Here is a 19,425-nt window from a genome sequence, read left to right on the forward strand (position 1 = left end):
TTCACTCTTTCGTTAGTATTTTACGATCACCGGCTTCAGGCAGCCCTTACCGTTTTCTACTGAGCCAAACATATAAACTTTTGGAACTGTGTTTTTAGTCCACCAGTGGACTGAAAACACAGCCGTGTATTCAGTCCACCGGAAATAAAAATCTTAAAAAGGACCAACTATCGTATAGAGCAGTACAATTAGGTGCCCAAACGTAAACAATAACAAGTTGCTAGTGATTTTCGTGAGGGACCGGAAAAATTTACGCACAATATAGGTCTCCCAATTTTGTAGTTTGAGTTGTAGGCAATACACTTTCAGTATTGAAAATATGTTTACATAAAATTTAACAGTTGCAGAAATAATAATATAGACTAAATTATTCTGAAAATCAGGCTCCGAATAATTCTAGTTTTGTTCACACCAGCGCAATAATTTGCTCTGGTCTAAAAATAGATAGACTGTAACTTTTGATAAATTTTACCTTTTGTTCCATAAAATATCCATATCTAGACATTATTTGATGCATGATCGAGTATTTATGAATATGTGTTTCTTTTGCCACCTAACAGCCAAATTTTAAAGGTTATTTTTTTCTATAATTTACATTGGAACTTGAGCTGTCAAGACAGGAACATGTGGTTTGCCATGTGCTTCTAGACCTCTGTACGTTTGGGGCACCTAATTATACTGCTCTATATAATTGATACCTTAATCGATAATGAAGACATTGATATTGTCCCTATTATAGGCATCATCAGAAATGGACAGGCATATAATTTATGGCAATTCAACGGCTTAATAATATCATTTACAGCGTTTTATTTACTTTCGGGAAGTCTTGATTGAGAGTTGTTCGAAATCCGGCTCCTGAAATAGATCTCAATTCTCGATACCGATATATCAATTATTGACGAGATTCTTAGCTTGCTGCCAGATGACCATGGGCCTGGCCAATTTGAACAAAATTGGCCACATAGAGAATATTGTTTCTACAATTAATTTAAATTAAGATTTATATCTAATTTTAATTTTACCTAGGCGGTTAGAATTTTTGTGATTATGAAAACCGATGAATTTTCCAAAGAGATCAGTTTTAGCATTGTTTGCCCATCTAAGGTTCTATTTGGTCACTTTTCACATTGATCACTGGCCTTGAGCACGCCCGTACCTTGAGGCCTAAGGCCTTCATCCCCCCCCCCCCCCCCCCCCCCCCCCCCCCCGTCTTGACTTTGTAATATTTCAATATCCTTTCTTTCAAAACCATTCCGTGTCCTTTGTCTTGTAGAGCTAGTCCATTGTTCATTGTCTATCATTTGAACAATGGCTACTCAGACGCATGAACCCTCGAGTTCTTCGCTTGATTTGTATGTTGGAAGAAAGTTTAAAACATTAGATGCATTCCCGAAAGTTCTCGAGCTAAGGAAAGGAAGAGGTGAAACGAAGGTAAAAGCAACGGGTGGCAGCACTGTATCCTACGCAAATAAATTCATAAAGAATGATCAGCGGCATTATCCGGAGGGTCTTAGGATCAAAATAGGCAACTACAAATGTTTGCACAGTGGAACCAGTTCGTCAATCTCCAAGGAAAGATAGTTCCTGCAGCTTTACTATTATTTATATTGCTTTGTTCATGTACTACATGTTTTTTTTTAATTGTTTTTTTTTGTTTTTTGTTAGAACAGTTTATTTGACGGAATAGCAAAGTTGATTTGCCAATAAGGAGCTTTCAGTCTAGCTGCTAGGACATTGCTTTGCTCTTGGATCTATGTTATACCTACTTCTTTTCTCTGTCAAATTAGTTTCCCTTTGCTTTAAATTTTCATTTGGTGCGTTAGCAGGTAATTGCAGGCTTGACATCAGAGCAATTGGAATGGACTGTTTGAACATTATTATTACGGTATAATTATTATTATTATTATTATTATTATTATTATTATTATTATTATTATTATTATTATTATTATTATTATTATTATTAATATATTATTATTATTATTATTATTATTATTATTATTATTATTATTATTATTATTATTATTATTATTATTATTATATATTATAGTTGTATTTTTTATTACCATGCACTTTTCACTACATTTTGTCTTGCCTTTTGAAATAAGGTCGTTTAATAAACATTGGACTGATATCAAACTACATACAACCTATTTGTTTAATCTTTTCCCTCATTGTTACTTTGATTTTATGTCACTCGTTGCATCTTTGTATTCTGTTCTCGAATTCATGAACAGCCACTTGAATATAGGGGGATAATTAATTCCAATAGACATTGCTGTGAGATTTTGTCCTCGTCCTGGAGTACTGTGGGTGGAATTCCCCTTAGGGTAGGAGAAAGCTGACTGTCTTGGGTGGTTGTTGATTGGCCCTTTACTTTGCTGTCTTCCCCATCGCCCTTTTATCATTTATTCTTTCCATGTTCTTGTTCTGGAACAGAATTGAGACCATGTGGCTCCCCCTGCCTGGAATCATATAGTAGGAGAGAGATAGCATTTGACATGTCTGTGAGAAGTGATACTTGTATTTTTATTTTTTTTATTTTTTTTTTTTTGTAAATCATCTCTCTGACTCCTTGATAAAATATGAGTATGAATAACCATCTAGTATTTATCTCCTTTTGGCGAGAAACCCCGTCTCAATGTCTGTGTGTGTTGATACTTGGTGGTCATACATTGGGTAGACTGCTGCTGTGACATATTTAGGCTTTATTCTTAGGTGCCTGTGACCCAAGATTGCAGGCATTTTTTATGTTTTGTGTACATTTTTCTCTTTCATTCAAACGACCGCAAAACGTCATGGGATCTTGAACGAAACGGTACATATGTTAGCTTTGATAATAATTTGCATTTGCACCCATTTGAGTGTATGATATGCTATCTACGTAGGCCTTTTAAATGGTGAATTTGTCCCCAAGTGGTAATTGTTCCCCCCCCCCCCCCCCCCCCCCCCCCCCCCAAATCATGAACAGGGAGATTACTTGCCATTTTTCTCATTCCCCCCCCCCCCCCCCCCCCCCGCCTATACGTTTTTGCTCCTGTCTTGGAATAAAATTGCTTGGTTTTGTTCTGGCCCTGATCGGAGACCTTGGCTTAGAGGAAAGCAGTTATTTGTGTAGTTAGTTTTTGGAGATTATGAGGTTTCTCTCCTTGTAAGTCACCTCTTCGTTTTGTAATTTATGTAGGGTTGTATTTTTTTGTTGTGTGTGTATAATGATTTGTAATCGAGTATATCTGTTTCAGTTGTATCATGTGCTTGTGTCTGGTGAGACTTTTGGGTGATCTCAAACTAAGTACACGGATGGTCCGCTATTGGAATCTACATCTGTTCCCTTTTTGAACCATTTCCGTTTGCCTTATCAATTTTTTCTCATGTGCTAATATAACTTCCTTTCTACTATCCCTAAAATCACCTCAATGTTTTATAACTATTATAAGTGCCATCAAACCTTCAAAAACAAAGTCCTTGAAAGAATGTTTTCCCTGCGGCTCACGCCGATATTGCATCAACCAAAAGTGTCCCAAGCCCGTAACCTTAACTTATAAATAAAAATAGGAGCCAAAAATGATTTTTTTTAAAAATCGTGCGGGTGCAAGTAGCTACAAAGCAGTCCTTAATCTCTCTCTCTCTCTCTCTCTCTCTCTCTCTCTCTCTCTCTCTCTCTCTCTCTCTCTCTCTCTCTCTCTCTCTGTGTGTGTGTGTGTGTGTGTGTGTGTGTGTGTGTCTCTCATTCTGATGCTCCGCTCCCTTAAACATATTCAAGACCCTATGACTATAAAATTTTGTTCTCTTTCCTTTGTTGTTGTTGTTTTTGTTTCGTTTTTCTCCGGACTCATATTGCCACGTACAAGAAATGCACAAGGCAATAAATTTTCACGTCTCACTGTGTCCTAAATTAGAATAATAAACTTAAAAGTGAGAAAAGTAAATAAATAAAAAATGTTAAAAGTCAATCAAACTTCTCGAGTCACCAGGAATGGTGTCAACGTGTTGAAGTTGAAAATTAAGAATTGTTTTGTTAAGGAAGTACAAAAAAAAAAAAATATAAAAAATTAAGGAAGAAAGAAAGAAAATATGCCTAGAAAAGAGCTCGAATCCCTAACTCACCCCACCTGGGTTACAGTTACGCAGTGCTAAGCAGCCGGCCACCTCGATTTCTCGCGCTAGGTCAAACAGCCCGTGCCGTAAAATCTGGTGGACTGAAAACACACTTCCTAAACTTTTTTGTGTTACTCCTACCCCCTCTGTCTGGGGATAACCAAATTTCGTTATCCCCAGACAGATATTTGAAACTCCGCTCTGTTAAACAATTATCCACAGTCCAGAATATGGAATGTTTCCAAATGCAACATAGAAATAAGGAAAGTGAGGAAGGGGGGGGGGGGGGGTGCTAAGCTGACCCTCCACAGGGATGAGAATAGTAATAGCGAGAAGGGGACGGCTAGGCTACCCTCCCTACCTGTTGGTTAACAGGAATGAGAATAGCGAGAAGGGGCGGTGCTGCATGTTCACCCTCCTTACGTTCAGTACCACTAAAAGTAGTCACGAGAGAGATGATGATGATCAGGTGAGAGTAGTGAGGAAGGGGGGGGGGGGGGGGGGGGGGGGGGGGGTTAAGCTCACCCTACACAGGGATGAGAATAGCGAGAAGGGACGGCGGCTAGGCTAGGCTACCCTCCCTACCTGTTGGTTACAGGGGTGAGAATAGCAAGAAGGGGCAACTACCTCTATTCTCATCCCGGGGGTGAGAGCTCGATCGCTTTTTTAATCTCATCCCGGGGGTGAGAATAGAGGCAGTCAACGAAGTGACTATTCTCACCCCGGGATGAGAGTAAAAAATCGATCGAGCTCTCACCCTCGGGATGAGAATAGAGGTCCTCGCCACTTCTCGCTATTCTCACCCCTGTTAACCAACAGGTAGGGAGGGTAGGTAGCCTAGCCTAGTCGCCACCCCTTCTCGTTATTCTCATCCCGTATATGTCTGTTGGTAGATGTTATGAGTTTTTTAAAAACTACATTATGAGTTTTTTTTAAACTACACGCATAGCATCAATATTTGAAATATATGGTTGTTGCTATTGGAAAAATTAACGACAGAGTCGTAAGAAAGAGAGATATAAAGTAGTAACGAGAGAGATGATGATGATCAGATGAGAGTAGTGAGGAAGGGGGGGGGGGGTGCTAAGCTGACCCTCCACAGGGATGAGAATAGTAATAGCGAGAAGGGGACAGCTAGGCTACCCTCCCTACCTGTTGGTTAACAGGAATGAGAATAGCGAGAAGGGGAGGGGCTGCATATTCACCCTCCTTACGTCCAGTACCACTAAAAGTAGTCACGAGAGAGATGATGATGATCAGGTGAGAGTAGTGAGGAAGGGGTTGGGGGGTGGGGGGGGGGGGGGTTAAGCAGACCCTACACAGGGATGAGAATAGTAATAGCGAGAAGGGGACAGCTAGGCTACCCTCCCTACCTGTTGGTTAACAGGAATGAGAATAGCGAGAAGGGGAGGGGCTGCATATTCACCCTCCTTACGTCCAGTACCACTAAAAGTAGTCACGAGAGAGATGATGATGATCAGGTGAGAGTAGTGAGGAAGGGGTTGGGGGGTGGGGGGGGGGGGTGTTAAGCAGACCCTACACAGGGATGAGAATAGCGAGAAGGGACGGCGGCTAGGCTAGGCTACCCTCCCTACCTGTTGGTTACAGGGGTGAGAATAGCAAGAAGAGGCAACTACCTCTATTCTCATCCCGGGGGTGAGAGCTCGATCGCTTTTCTATTCTCATCCCGGGGGTGAGAATAGAAGCAGCCTTTTGTCAAATCTCGGAAACTTTGAATAAAAATGGTCAAAATCCACCATAAAACGGGGAAAAATCGAAAATCTCAAAAATCCCAAATTATAATTTTTGATCATTGTAAAACTCTGAAGATCCTCAAAGTCGACTATTTCATGCAAAAATTTGAAGATTTCATCAACTTTTCGAAAACTCGGAAATTTGAAAAATTCGTCAAACTTCACCAAAAAAAACAAAAAACGTGAAAATTATTAAAAATCTGGAATCTCCCAAATTGTACATTTTGAACATTGTGAAACTATTGACTTGATCAAAAGCGACTCTTTCATGCATAAATTTGAAGATTTTGTCAAACTGTCGAAAAACTCTGAAATTTGAAAAAATCGTCCAAATTCACCATAAAACGTGAAAAAATCGAAAATCTCAAAATTCCCAAAATTATAATTTTTGATCATTGTAAAACTCCGAAGATGCTCAAAGTCGACTATTTCATGCAAAAATTTGAAGATTCATCAGATTGTCGAAAACTGGAAATTGAAAAAATCGTCAAATTCCAAAAAACGTGAAAAAATAAAAATCTGGAATCAATTTTACTTTTTGAACATTGTGAAACTCGAAAGATGTCAAAATGGACTCTTCATGCAAAAATTTCGAGATTTGTCAAATTCGAAATTTGAAAAAAAGTTAAAATTAAAAACTGAAAAAATTAAAATCCCAAATTTATTTTTATATTGTAAAACTCGAAATGCTCAAAGTGACTATTTATCAAAAATTTGAAGATTTCATCATGTCGAAAACTCGGAATTTGAAAAAATCGTCAAATTACCCAAAAAACGTATTTTAAAATCTGGAAACTCCCAATTGTACATTTTGAACATTGTGAAACTATTGAGTGATCAAAGCGACTCTTTCATGCAAATTTGAAGATTTTGTCAAACTGTCGAAACTCGGAAATTTGAAAAAATCGTCAAATTACATAAAAGTGAAAATCGAAAATCTCAAATTCCAAATTTTAATTTTGATCATTGTAAAACTCTGAGATGATCAAAGTCGACTATTTCATGCAAAATTTGAAGATTTCATCAGATTGTCGAAACTGGAAATTGGAAAAAATCGTCAAATTACATTAAAAAACGTGAAAAAAAAAAAATCTGGAACTCCAAATTTTACTTTTTGAACATTGTGAAACTCAAAATATGGTCAAAATTGACTTTCATGCAAAAATTCGATGAATTTGTCAAACTTCGGAAATTTAGAAAAAAAATGTTAAACCATAAAACGTGAAAATCGAAAATTTAAAAATCCAAATTTATTTTATATTGTAAAACTGAAGATGCTCAAAGTGACTATTTCATCAAAATTTGAAGATTTCATCATGTCGAAAACTCGGAAATTGAAAAAATCGTCAAATTAACCAAAAAACGTGAAAATTTTAAAAATCTGGAAACTCCCAAATTGTACATTTTGAACATTGTGAAACTATGATGATCAAAGCGACTTTTCATGCAAAATTTGAAGATTTTATCAATGTCGAAAATGGAAATTGAAAAAATCGTCAAATTCACCAAAAGTGAAAAAAGAAAATTCAAAATTACACAAATTTTATTTTTGACATTTAAACTCGAAGATTCAAAGTCGACTATTTCATGCAAATTTGAAGATTTCAAATGTCGAAAATGATTGAAAAATGTCAAATTCATTAAAACGTGAAAAAAATAAAAATCACACAATTTATTTTTGAACATTGTGAAACTCGAAGATATGTCAAAATCGACTTTCATGCAAAAATTGAGATATTTTCAATTGGAATTTGAAAAATGTCAATCAAAAAACGTGAAAATGAAAATCAAAAATCCAAATTATTAATTTTGATCATTGTAAATCGAAATGTCAAATGACTTTCATGCAAAAATTTAAGATCTCATTTTCAAAACTCGGAAATTGAAAAAATGTCAAATTACCAAAAACGTGAAAATTATAAAATCTAAACTCCCAAATTTAATTTTGAAATTGTGAAACTCAAGATGATCAAAGCGACTTTTCATGCAAAAATTTGAAGATTTGATTGTCGAAAACTGGAAATTGTGAAAAAATCGTCAAATTTAAAAATGAAAATAAATCAACTCCCAAATTTTACTTTGAACATTGAAACTCAAGATGTCAAAGACTCTTTCGCAAATTTGAGATTGTCAAATGTCGAATGAAAAATGTCAATCCCATAACGTTGAAACAAATTAAATCCAAATTTTAATTTTGATCATTTAAAATGAAGATCTCAAGTCGACATTTCATGCAAAAATTGAAGATTTCACAATTTTCGAAAACTCGGAAATTTGAAAATCGTCAAATTACCAAAAAAAGTGAAATTTAAATCTGGAAACTCCAAATTTACATTTTGAATTGTGAACTATGTCAAACGACTTTCATGCAAAATTGAGATTTTTCAAACTTCGAAATGAAAAATGTCAAATCACCATAAAACGTAAAACGAAATCTCAAATCCCAAAATTAATTTTCATTGTAAACTCAAGACTCAATCCTATTTCATGCAAAAATTTGAAGTTCATCAGATTGCGAAAATGAAATTGAAAAATCGTCAATTCCAAAAAACGTGAAAATTATAAAAATCTGAACTCCAAATTTTACTTTTGAACATTGTGAAACTCAAAGATGGTCAAAAGACTCTTCATGCAAAATTGATGATTTGTCAAATTCGAAATTTTGAACAAAATGTCAAATCTACCATAAACGTTGAAAAACGAAAATCTCAAAATCCCAAATTAATTTTTGATCATTGTAAAATCGAAGATCTCAAAGTCGACTATTTCATGCAAAAATTTGAAGATTTCATCAATTTCGAAACTCGGAAATTTGAAAATCGTCAAATTAACCAAAAAAAAACGTGAAATTTTAAAAATCTGGAAACTCCAATTGTACATTTTGAACATTGTGAAACTATTGAGTTGATCAAAAGCGACTCTTCATGCATAATTTTGAAGATTTTGTCAAGCTGTCGAAAACTCGGAAATTTGAAAAAATCGTCCAAATTCACCATAAAACGTGAAAAAATCGAAAATCTCAAAATTCACAAAATTTTAATTTTTGATCATTGTAAAACTCTGAAGATCCTCAAAGTCGACTATTTCATGCAAAAATTTGAAGATTTCATCAGATTGTCGAATACATGGAAATTGGAAAAAATCGTCAAATTACATTAAAAAAACGTGAAAAAAAATAAAAATCTTGACACTCCAAGATTTTACTTTTTTGAACATTGTGAAACTCGAAAGATGGTCAAAATTGACTCTTTCATGCAAAAGTTCGATGGATTTGTCAAATCTCGGAAATTTTGAAAAAAATGTTCAAAATCCAATATAAAACGTGGAAAAATCGAAATTTTTAAAAATCCCAAATTATGATTTTTGATCATTGTAAAACTCCGAAGATATGCTCAAAGTCGACTATTTCATGCAAAAATTTGAAGATTTCATCAGATTGTCGAAAACTCGGAAATTTGAAAAAATCGTCAAATTTAACCAAAAAAACGTGAAAATTTTTTAAAATCTGGAAACTCCCATATTGTACATTTTGAACATTGTGAAACTATTGAGTTGATCAAAAGCGACTCTTTCATGCATAATTTTGAAGATTTTGTCAAACTGTCGAAAACTCGGAAATTTGAAAAAATCGTTCAAATTCACCATAAAATGTGAAAAAATCGAAAATCTCAAAATTCACAAAATTTTAATTTTTGATCATTGTAAAACTCGGAAGATCCTCAAAGTCGACTATTTCATGCAAAAATTTGAAGATTTCATCAGATTGTCGAATAGATGGAGATTGGAAAAATTCGTCAAATTCCATTTAAAAAACGTGAAAAAAAATAAAAATCTTGACACTCCAAGATTTTACTTTTTTGAACATTGTGAAACTCGAAAGATGGTCAAAATTGACTCTTTCATGCAAAAGTTCGATGGATTTGTCAAATCTCGGAAATTTTGAAAAAAATGTTCAAAATCCACTATAAAACGTGGAAAAATCGAAATTTTTAAAAATCCCAAATTATGATTTTTGATCATTGTAAAACTCCGAAGATATGATCAAAGTCGACTATTTCATGCAAAAATTTGAAGATTTCATCCGATTGTCGAAAACTCGGAATTTGAAAAAATCGTCAAATTTAACCAAAAAACGTGAAATTTTTTAAATCTGGAAACTCCATATTGTACATTTTGAACATTGTGAAACTATTGAGTTGATCAAAAGCGATCTTTCATGCATAATTTTGAAGATTTGTCAAACTGTCGAAAACTCGGAAATTTGAAAAATCGTTCAATTCACCATAAAAGTGAAAATCGAAATCTCAAATTCACAAATTTTAATTTTTGATCATTGTAAAACTCTGAAGATTCTCAAAGTCGATTATGTCATGAAAAAATTTGAAGATTTCATCAGATTGTCGAATACTTGGAAATTTGAAAAAAATCGTCAAATTTCACAAAAAAAAAAAAAAAAGCCTGAAAAATATAAAAATCTGGAAACTCACACATTTTACTTTTTGAACATTGTGAAACTCGAAAGATGGTCAAAATCGACTCTTCATGCAAAAAATCGTGATGATTTGTCAAATCTCGGAAATTTTGAAAAAAATCGTCAAAATCCACCATAAAACTTGGAAAAATCGAAAATGTCAAAAATCCCAAATCTTAATTTTTGACCATTGTAAATCTCTGAAGATGCTCAAAGTCGACTATTTCATGCAAAAATTTGAAGATTTCATCAGATTCTCGAAAACTCGGAAATTTGAAAAAATCGTCAAATTTAACGAAAAAAAAACGTAAAAAATAATTAAAAATCTGGAAATTCCCTCATTTTACATTTTGAACATTGTGAAACTCTAAAGATGATCAAAAGCGACTCTTTCATGCAAAAATTTGAAGATTTTGTCAAACTGTCGAAAACTCGGAAATTTGAAAAGATCACAAATTTTACCATAGAAAGTTGAAAACACGAAATTTTCAAAAATCCCAAATCTTAATTTTTGATCATTGTAAATCTATGAAGATGCTCAAAGTCGACTATTTCATGCAAAAATTTGAAGATTTCATCAGATTGTCGAAAACTCAAAAATTTGAAAAAATCGTCAAATTTTACCAAAAAAACGTGAAAATTTTTAAAAATCTGGAAACTCCCAAATTTTACTTTTTGAACATTGTGAAAATCGAAAGATGATCAAGAGCTACTCTTTCATGCAAAAAGTCGAAGATTTTTTCAAACTGTCGAAAACTCGGAAATTTGAAAGTTATGTGAGAAAAATATAAAATCTGTAAATTCCCAAATTTTACTTTTTTAACATTGTGACACTCGAAAGATGGTCAAAATTGACTCTTTCATGCAAAAATTCGATAATTTTGTCAAATCTCGGAAATTTTGAAAACATTCGTCAAAATCCACCATAAAACGTGGAAAAATCGAACATTTCAAAAATCCCACATTATAATTTTTGATCATTGTAAAACTCTGAAGATGCTCAAAGTCGACAATTTCATTAAAAAATTTGAAGCTTTCATCATATTGTCGAAAACTCGGAAATTTGAAAAAATCGTCAAACTTAACCGAAAAAAAACGTGAAAATTTATAAAAATCTGGAAACTCCCAAATTGTACATTGTGAAACTATTTAGAAGATCAAAAGCGAATCCTTCGTGCAAAAATTCGAAGATTTTGTCAAACTGTCGAAAACTCGGAAATTTGAAAACATCGTCAAAATTCACCATAATGGAAAAAATCGAAAATCTCAAAATTCCCAAAATTTAAATTTTTGATCATTGTAAAACTCTGAAGATCCTCAAAGTCGATTATGTCATGAAAAAATTTGAAGATTTCATCAGATTGTCGAATACTTGGAAATTTGAAAAAAATCGTCAAATTTCACCAAAAAAAAAAAAAAAGCGTGAAAAATATAAAAATCTGGAAACTCCCACATTTTACTTTTTGAACATTGTGAAACTCGAAAGATGGTCAAAATCGACTCTTCATGCAAAAAATCGATGATTTTGTCAAATCTCGGAAATTTTGAAAAAAATCGTCAAAATCCACCATAAAACTTGGAAAAAATCGAAATTGTCAAAAATCCCAAATCTTAATTTTTGACCATTGTAAATCTCTGAAGATGCTCAAAGTCGACTATTTCATGCAAAAATTTGAAGATTTCATCAGATTCTCGAAAACTCGGAAATTTGAAAAAATCGTCAAATTTAACGAAAAAAAAAACGTAAAAAATAATTAAAAATCTGGAAATTCCCTCATTTTACATTTTGAACATTGTGAAACTCTAAAGATGATCAAAAGCGACTCTTTCATGCAAAAATTTGAAGATTTTGTCAAACTGTCGAAAACTCGGAAATTTGAAAAGATCACAAATTTTACCATAGAAAGTTGAAAACACGAAATTTTCAAAAATCCCAAATCTTAATTTTTGATCATTGTAAATCTATGAAGATGCTCAAAGTCGACTATTTCATGCAAAAATTTGAAGATTTCATCAGATTGTCGAAAACTCAAAAATTTGAAAAAATCGTCAAATTTTACCAAAAAAACGTGAAAATTTTTAAAAATCTGGAAACTCCCAAATTTTACTTTTTGAACATTGTGAAAATCGAAAGATGATCAAGAGCTACTCTTTCATGCAAAAAGTCGAAGATTTTTTCAAACTGTCGAAAACTCGGAAATTTGAAAGTTATGTGAGAAAAATATAAAATCTGTAAATTCCCAAATTTTACTTTTTTAACATTGTGACACTCGAAAGATGGTCAAAATTGACTCTTTCATGCAAAAATTCGATAATTTTGTCAAATCTCGGAAATTTTGAAAACATTCGTCAAAATCCACCATAAAACGTGGAAAAATCGAACATTTCAAAAATCCCACATTATAATTTTTGATCATTGTAAAACTCTGAAGATGCTCAAAGTCGACAATTTCATTAAAAAATTTGAAGCTTTCATCATATTGTCGAAAACTCGGAAATTTGAAAAATTCGTCAAACTTCACCAAAAAAAAAACGTGAAAATTTATAAAAATCTGGAAACTCCCAAATTGTACATTGTGAAACTATTTAGAAGATCAAAAGCGAATCCTTCGTGCAAAAATTCGAAGATTTTGTCAAACTGTCGAAAACTCGGAAATTTGAAAACATCGTCAAAATTCACCATAATGGAAAAAATCGAAAATCTCAAAATTCCCAAAATTTAAATTTTTGATCATTGTAAAACTCTGAAGATCCTCAAAGTCGATTATGTCATGAAAAAATTTGAAGATTTCATCAGATTGTCGAATACTTGGAAATTTGAAAAAAATCGTCAAATTTCACCAAAAAAAAAAAAAAAGCGTGAAAAATATAAAAATCTGGAAACTCCCACATTTTACTTTTTGAACATTGTGAAACTCGAAAGATGGTCAAAATCGACTCTTCATGCAAAAAATCGATGATTTTGTCAAATCTCGGAAATTTTGAAAAAAATCGTCAAAATCCACCATAAAACTTGGAAAAATCGAAATTGTCAAAAATCCCAAATCTTAATTTTTGACCATTGTAAATCTCTGAAGATGCTCAAAGTCGACTATTTCATGCAAAAATTTGAAGATTTCATCAGATTCTCGAAAACTCGGAAATTTGAAAAAATCGTCAAATTTAACGAAAAAAAAACGTAAAAAATAATAAAAAATCTGGAAATTCCCTCATTTTACATTTTGAACATTGTGAAACTCTAAAGATGATCAAAAGCGACTCTTTCATGCAAAAATTTGAAGATTTTGTCAAACTGTCGAAAACTCGGAAATTTGAAAAGATCACAAATTTTACCATAGAAAGTTGAAAACACGAAATTTTCAAAAATCCCAAATCTTAATTTTTGATCATTGTAAATCTATGAAGATGCTCAAAGTCGACTATTTCATGCAAAAATTTGAAGATTTCATCAGATTGTCGAAAACTCAAAAATTTGAAAAAATCGTCAAATTTTACCAAAAAAACGTGAAAATTTTTAAAAATCTGGAAACTCCCAAATTTTACTTTTTGAACATTGTGAAAATCGAAAGATGATCAAGAGCTACTCTTTCATGCAAAAAGTCGAAGATTTTTTCAAACTGTCGAAAACTCGGAAATTTGAAAGTTATGTGAGAAAAATATAAAATCTGTAAATTCCCAAATTTTACTTTTTTAACATTGTGACACTCGAAAGATGGTCAAAATTGACTCTTTCATGCAAAAATTCGATAATTTTGTCAAATCTCGGAAATTTTGAAAACATTCGTCAAAATCCACCATAAAACGTGGAAAAATCGAACATTTCAAAAATCCCACATTATAATTTTTGATCATTGTAAAACTCTGAAGATGCTCAAAGTCGACAATTTCATTAAAAAATTTGAAGCTTTCATCATATTGTCGAAAACTCGGAAATTTGAAAAAATCGTCAAACTTCACCAAAAAAAAAAACGTGAAAATTTATAAAAATCTGGAAACTCCCAAATTGTACATTGTGAAACTATTTAGAAGATCAAAAGCGAATCCTTCGTGCAAAAATTCGAAGATTTTGTCAAACTGTCGAAAACTCGGAAATTTGAAAACATCGTCAAAATTCACCATAATGGAAAAAATCGAAAATCTCAAAATTCCCAAAATTTAAATTTTTGATCATTGTAAAACTCTGAAGATCCTCAAAGTCGATTATGTCATGAAAAAATTTGAAGATTTCATCAGATTGTCGAATACTTGGAAATTTGAAAAAAATCGTCAAATTTCACCAAAAAAAAAAAAAAAGCGTGAAAAATATAAAAATCTGGAAACTCCCACATTTTACTTTTTGAACATTGTGAAACTCGAAAGATGGTCAAAATCGACTCTTCATGCAAAAAATCGATGATTTTGTCAAATCTCGGAAATTTTGAAAAAAATCGTCAAAATCCACCATAAAACTTGGAAAAATCGAAATTGTCAAAAATCCCAAATCTTAATTTTTGACCATTGTAAATCTCTGAAGATGCTCAAAGTCGACTATTTCATGCAAAATTTGAAGATTTCATCAGATTCTCGAAAACTCGGAAATTTGAAAAAATCGTCAAATTTAACGAAAAAAAAACGTAAAAAATAATAAAAAATCTGGAAATTCCCTCATTTTACATTTTGAACATTGTGAAACTCTAAAGATGATCAAAAGCGACTCTTTCATGCAAAAATTTGAAGATTTTGTCAAACTGTCGAAAACTCGGAAATTTGAAAAGATCACAAATTTTACCATAGAAAGTTGAAAACACGAAATTTTCAAAAATCCCAAATCTTAATTTTTGATCATTGTAAATCTATGAAGATGCTCAAAGTCGACTATTTCATGCAAAAATTTGAAGATTTCATCAGATTGTCGAAAACTCAAAAATTTGAAAAAATCGTCAAATTTTACCAAAAAAACGTGAAAATTTTTAAAAATCTGGAAACTCCCAAATTTTACTTTTTGAACATTGTGAAAATCGAAAGATGATCAAGAGCTACTCTTTCATGCAAAAAGTCGAAGATTTTTTCAAACTGTCGAAAACTCGGAAATTTGAAAGTTATGTGAGAAAAATAAAATCTGTAAATTCCCAAATTTTACTTTTTTAACATTGTGACACTCGAAAGATGGTCAAAATTGACTCTTTCATGCAAAAATTTGATAATTTTGTCAAATCTCGGAAATTTTGAAAACATTCGTCAAAATCCACCATAAAACGTGGAAAAATCGAACATTTCAAAAATCCCACATTATAATTTTTGATCATTGTAAAACTCTGAAGATGCTCAAAGTCGACAATTTCATTAAAAAATTTGAAGCTTTCATCATATTGTCGAAAACTCGGAACTTTGAAAAAATCGTCATATTTAACGAAAAAAAACGTGAAAAGAAAATAAATCTCGAAACTCCCAAATGTTACATTTTGAACAATGTGAAAATCTAAAGATGCTCAAAAGCGACTCTTTGATACAAAAATTCGAAGATTTTGTCAAACTGTTGAAAAATCTGAAATTTGAAAAAATCCCAAATTTAAATTATTGATCATTGTAAAATTCTGAAGATGCTCAAAGTAGACTATTTCATGAAATAATTTGAAGATTTCATCAAATATTCGAAAACTCGGAAATTTGAAAAATTCGTTTAACTTCACAAAAAAAACGTGAAAATTTATACAAATCTGGAAACTCCCAAATTGTACATTTTGAACATTGTGAAACTATTTAGATGATCAAAAGCGAATCCTTCGTGCAAAAATCCGAAGATTTTGTCAAACTTCCCCCCCCCCCCCCCAAAAGAGAAAAATATAAAAATCTGGAAACTCCAAAATTTTACTTTTTGAACATTGTGAAAATCGGAAGATGATCAAAACCGACTCTTTCATGCAAAAAGTCGAAGATTTTGTCAAACTGTCGAAAACTCGGAAATTTGAAAACATCGTCAAAATTCACCATACTGGAAAAAATTAAAAATCTCAAAATTCCCAAAATTTTAATTTTTGATCATTGCAAAACTCTGAAGATCCTCAAAGTCGACTATTTCATGCAAAAAATTGAAGATTTCATCCGATTGTCGAAATCTCGGAAATTGGAAAAAAATCGTCAAATTTAACCAAAGTAATGTGAGAAAAATATAAAATCTGGAAATTCGCAAATTTTACTTTTTGAACATTGTGAAACTCGGAAGATGGTCAAAATTAACTCTTTCACGCAAGAATTCGATGGTTTTGTCAAACCTCGGAAATTTTGAAAAAAATGGTCAAAATCCACCATAAAACGTGGAAAAATCGAAAATTTCAAAAATCCTAAATTATTATTTTTCATAAATGTAAAACTCTGAAGATGCTCAAAGTCGACTATTTCATGCAAAAATTTGAAGATCTCATCAGATTGTCGAAAAATCGGAAATTTGAGCCTTTCTAGAGTGTTACAATATTGAAAGAGAAATATTTGGGATTTTCGAAGCGTTCGTTTTTTTCACGTTTTATGGTGAAATTTGACGTTTTTTTCTACAGTTTGATAAAATATTCGAATTTTTCCATCAAATAATCGATTTTGAGCATATTTCGAGTTTCCCAATGTTCAAAAAGTAACATTTGGTATTTTCGAAAGTTTCGAATTTTTAAACGTCATTGGGGTGAAATTTGGTGATTTCGTAAAATTTCCAAGTTTTCGACAACTTGATGGAATCTTCAAATTATTGCATGAATATTTTTAAAATAACGTCTTTTGTCAGAAATTTAGGAATCATCTATAATTTCAATATTTTTTTTTCAACATTTCATTACAAAATAATTATACTATTTCACCATCAAAATAGATAATCTTTGTCCAAATAAGAAATCGTATCTGTTCACAATATTTTTTCTTTAAAATTCGAGTCTCACAAAAACTTCAACACCGCATCAATATACATTTCTAGTATATCCATGGTTCAGAAAAATAACATCTTGGAAAGAGAACCGAATTAGAATATAGTATCTTCAGTCACGGCTCCAAATTAAATACATAATGTGGTATAGGACAGTTGTGTGTAAGTTTGTGTAAGTATGTTAAAGTATGTGCTAGTATGTGCTAGTATATGCAATTATATGCACGTATGTGCAAGTTTGTACAAGTATGTGTAAGTATGTGTAGGTATGTGTAAGTATGTGTATGTATTTGCAAGTTTGTACAAGTATGTGTAAGTATGTGTAAGTATGTGTAGGTATGTGCTAGTATGTGCTAGCATGTGCAAGTATGTGTTAGTATGTGCAAGTTTGTACAAGTATCTACGTATGTGCTAGTATATGCAAGTATGTGTACGTATGTGCAAGTTTGTAGAAGTATTGTAAGCATGTGTATGTATGTGTAGGTATGTGTCTGTATGTGCTAGTATGTGCAATTATATGTATGTATGTGCAAGTTTGTACAAGTATGTGTAAGTATTTGTATGTACGTGTTTGTATGTGCTAGTTGTGCAAGTATGTGCTAGTATGTGCAATTATATGTATGTGCAAGTTTGTACAATTATGTGTAAGTGTGTGTAGGTATATGCTATTATGTGAAAGTATGTGCTAGTATGTGCAATTATGTTTACGTATGTGCAAGTTTATACAAGTATGTGTAGATATGTGTAAGTATTTGCAAGTATGTGCTAGTATGTGCCAGTATGTGCTAGTATGTGCAATTATATGTACGTATGTGTAAGTCTGTACACGCATGTGTAAGGTTGTGTAAGTATGTTAAAGTATGTGCTAGTATGTGCTAGTATATGCAATTATATGTACGATGTTCAAGTTTGTACAAGTATGTGTAGGTATGTGTAAGTATGTGTAGGTATGTGTAATTATGTGCAATCATGTGCTAGTATCAAAAGTGTTGTTTTCCCAACTGCAATATATGGATGCGAAGCATGGACTATCAGCAAAGCAGAGAGCACAAAGATCACAGCTTTTGAAATGGCATGCTACAGAAAAATACTCAGAATATCATGGACTGAAAAATAAACAAACAAAGAAGTCCTGAGAAGGATCCGAATAAAATCACCAATTCTTCTTCAACCTGTAAAGAAATTGAAACTGAACTATTTTGGCCACACGACTCGCCACGAATCATTAGAAAAGCACATTCTGCAGACAAGGGTAGACGCCAAGAGAGGAAGAGGTAGACCAACAAGAAGCTGGGAACAAGATATATGTGAATGGCTGGGAATGACAGCAACTCAAGCAAGTAGACTGGCGGAAAACCGTAATCTGTTTCGCAAGAAAGTTCGGGAAGCAACGTCCTACGCAGGATCAGCTGACTAGATGATGATGATGGTGATGATGTGCTAGTATGTGCTAGTGTGTGCAATTATGTGTACTTATGTGCAAGTTTGTACAAGTATGTGTAAGTATGTGTAGGCATGTGTAAGTATGTGTATGTATTTGCAAGTTTGTACAAGTATGTGTAAGTATGTGTAAGTATGTGTAGGTATGTGCTAGTATGTGCAAGTATGTGCTAGTATGTGCAAGTTTGTACAAGTATGTGTAAGTATGTGTAGGTATGTGTAAGTACGTGCAAGTACGTGCTAGTATGTGCAATTATGTGTACGTATCTGCAAGTTTGTACAAGTATTGTAAGTATGTGTAAGTGTGTGTAGGTATGTGCTAGTATGTATACTTATGTGCAAGTTTGTGTAAGTATGTGTAGGTATGTGCTAGTATGTATACTTATGTGCAAGTTTGTGTAAGTATGTGTAGGTATGTGTAAGTATGTGCAAGTTTGTGCTAGTATATGCAAGTTTGTGCTAGTGTTTGCAAGAATGTGTTAGTATTTGCAAGTATATGCTAGTATGTGCAAGCATAAACTAGTATGTGCAAGTATGTGGAAGTATGTGCTAGTATGTGCAAGTATGTACAAGTTTGTACAATTATGTGTAAGTATGTATAGGTATGTGTAAGCATGTGCAAGTATGTGCAAATATGTGCTAGTACCTACACATATTTACACACCCATACTTGTACAAACTTGCACATACGTCTACATGATTGCACATACTTACACATACCTACACATACTTACACATACTTGTACAACCTTGCACATAAGTATACATACTAG

At 32.6% G+C, this 19,425-nt stretch overlaps 1 protein-coding gene across 1 annotated transcript in view; it reads right to left on the reverse strand.

Moving 5' to 3' along the window:
- Positions 1–135, reverse strand: part of LOC144965511 (mitochondrial protein C2orf69-like) — a 52,316-nt gene extending 52,181 nt beyond the window's left edge. The window contains exon 1 of the mRNA XM_078900915.1: positions 51–135. The gene's annotated coding sequence lies outside the window, so the exon portion shown is untranslated. The remainder of the gene's footprint in view (positions 1–50) is intronic.
- Between the last annotated feature and the right edge of the window lie 19,290 nt (positions 136–19,425).

This window comes from Berghia stephanieae, chromosome 2 (genome assembly GCF_034508935.2).
Source record: "Berghia stephanieae isolate SIO BIC M18660-M18661 chromosome 2, UCSD_Bste_1.3, whole genome shotgun sequence".
NCBI classification, from domain to species: Eukaryota; Metazoa; Mollusca; class Gastropoda; order Nudibranchia; family Aeolidiidae; genus Berghia; species Berghia stephanieae.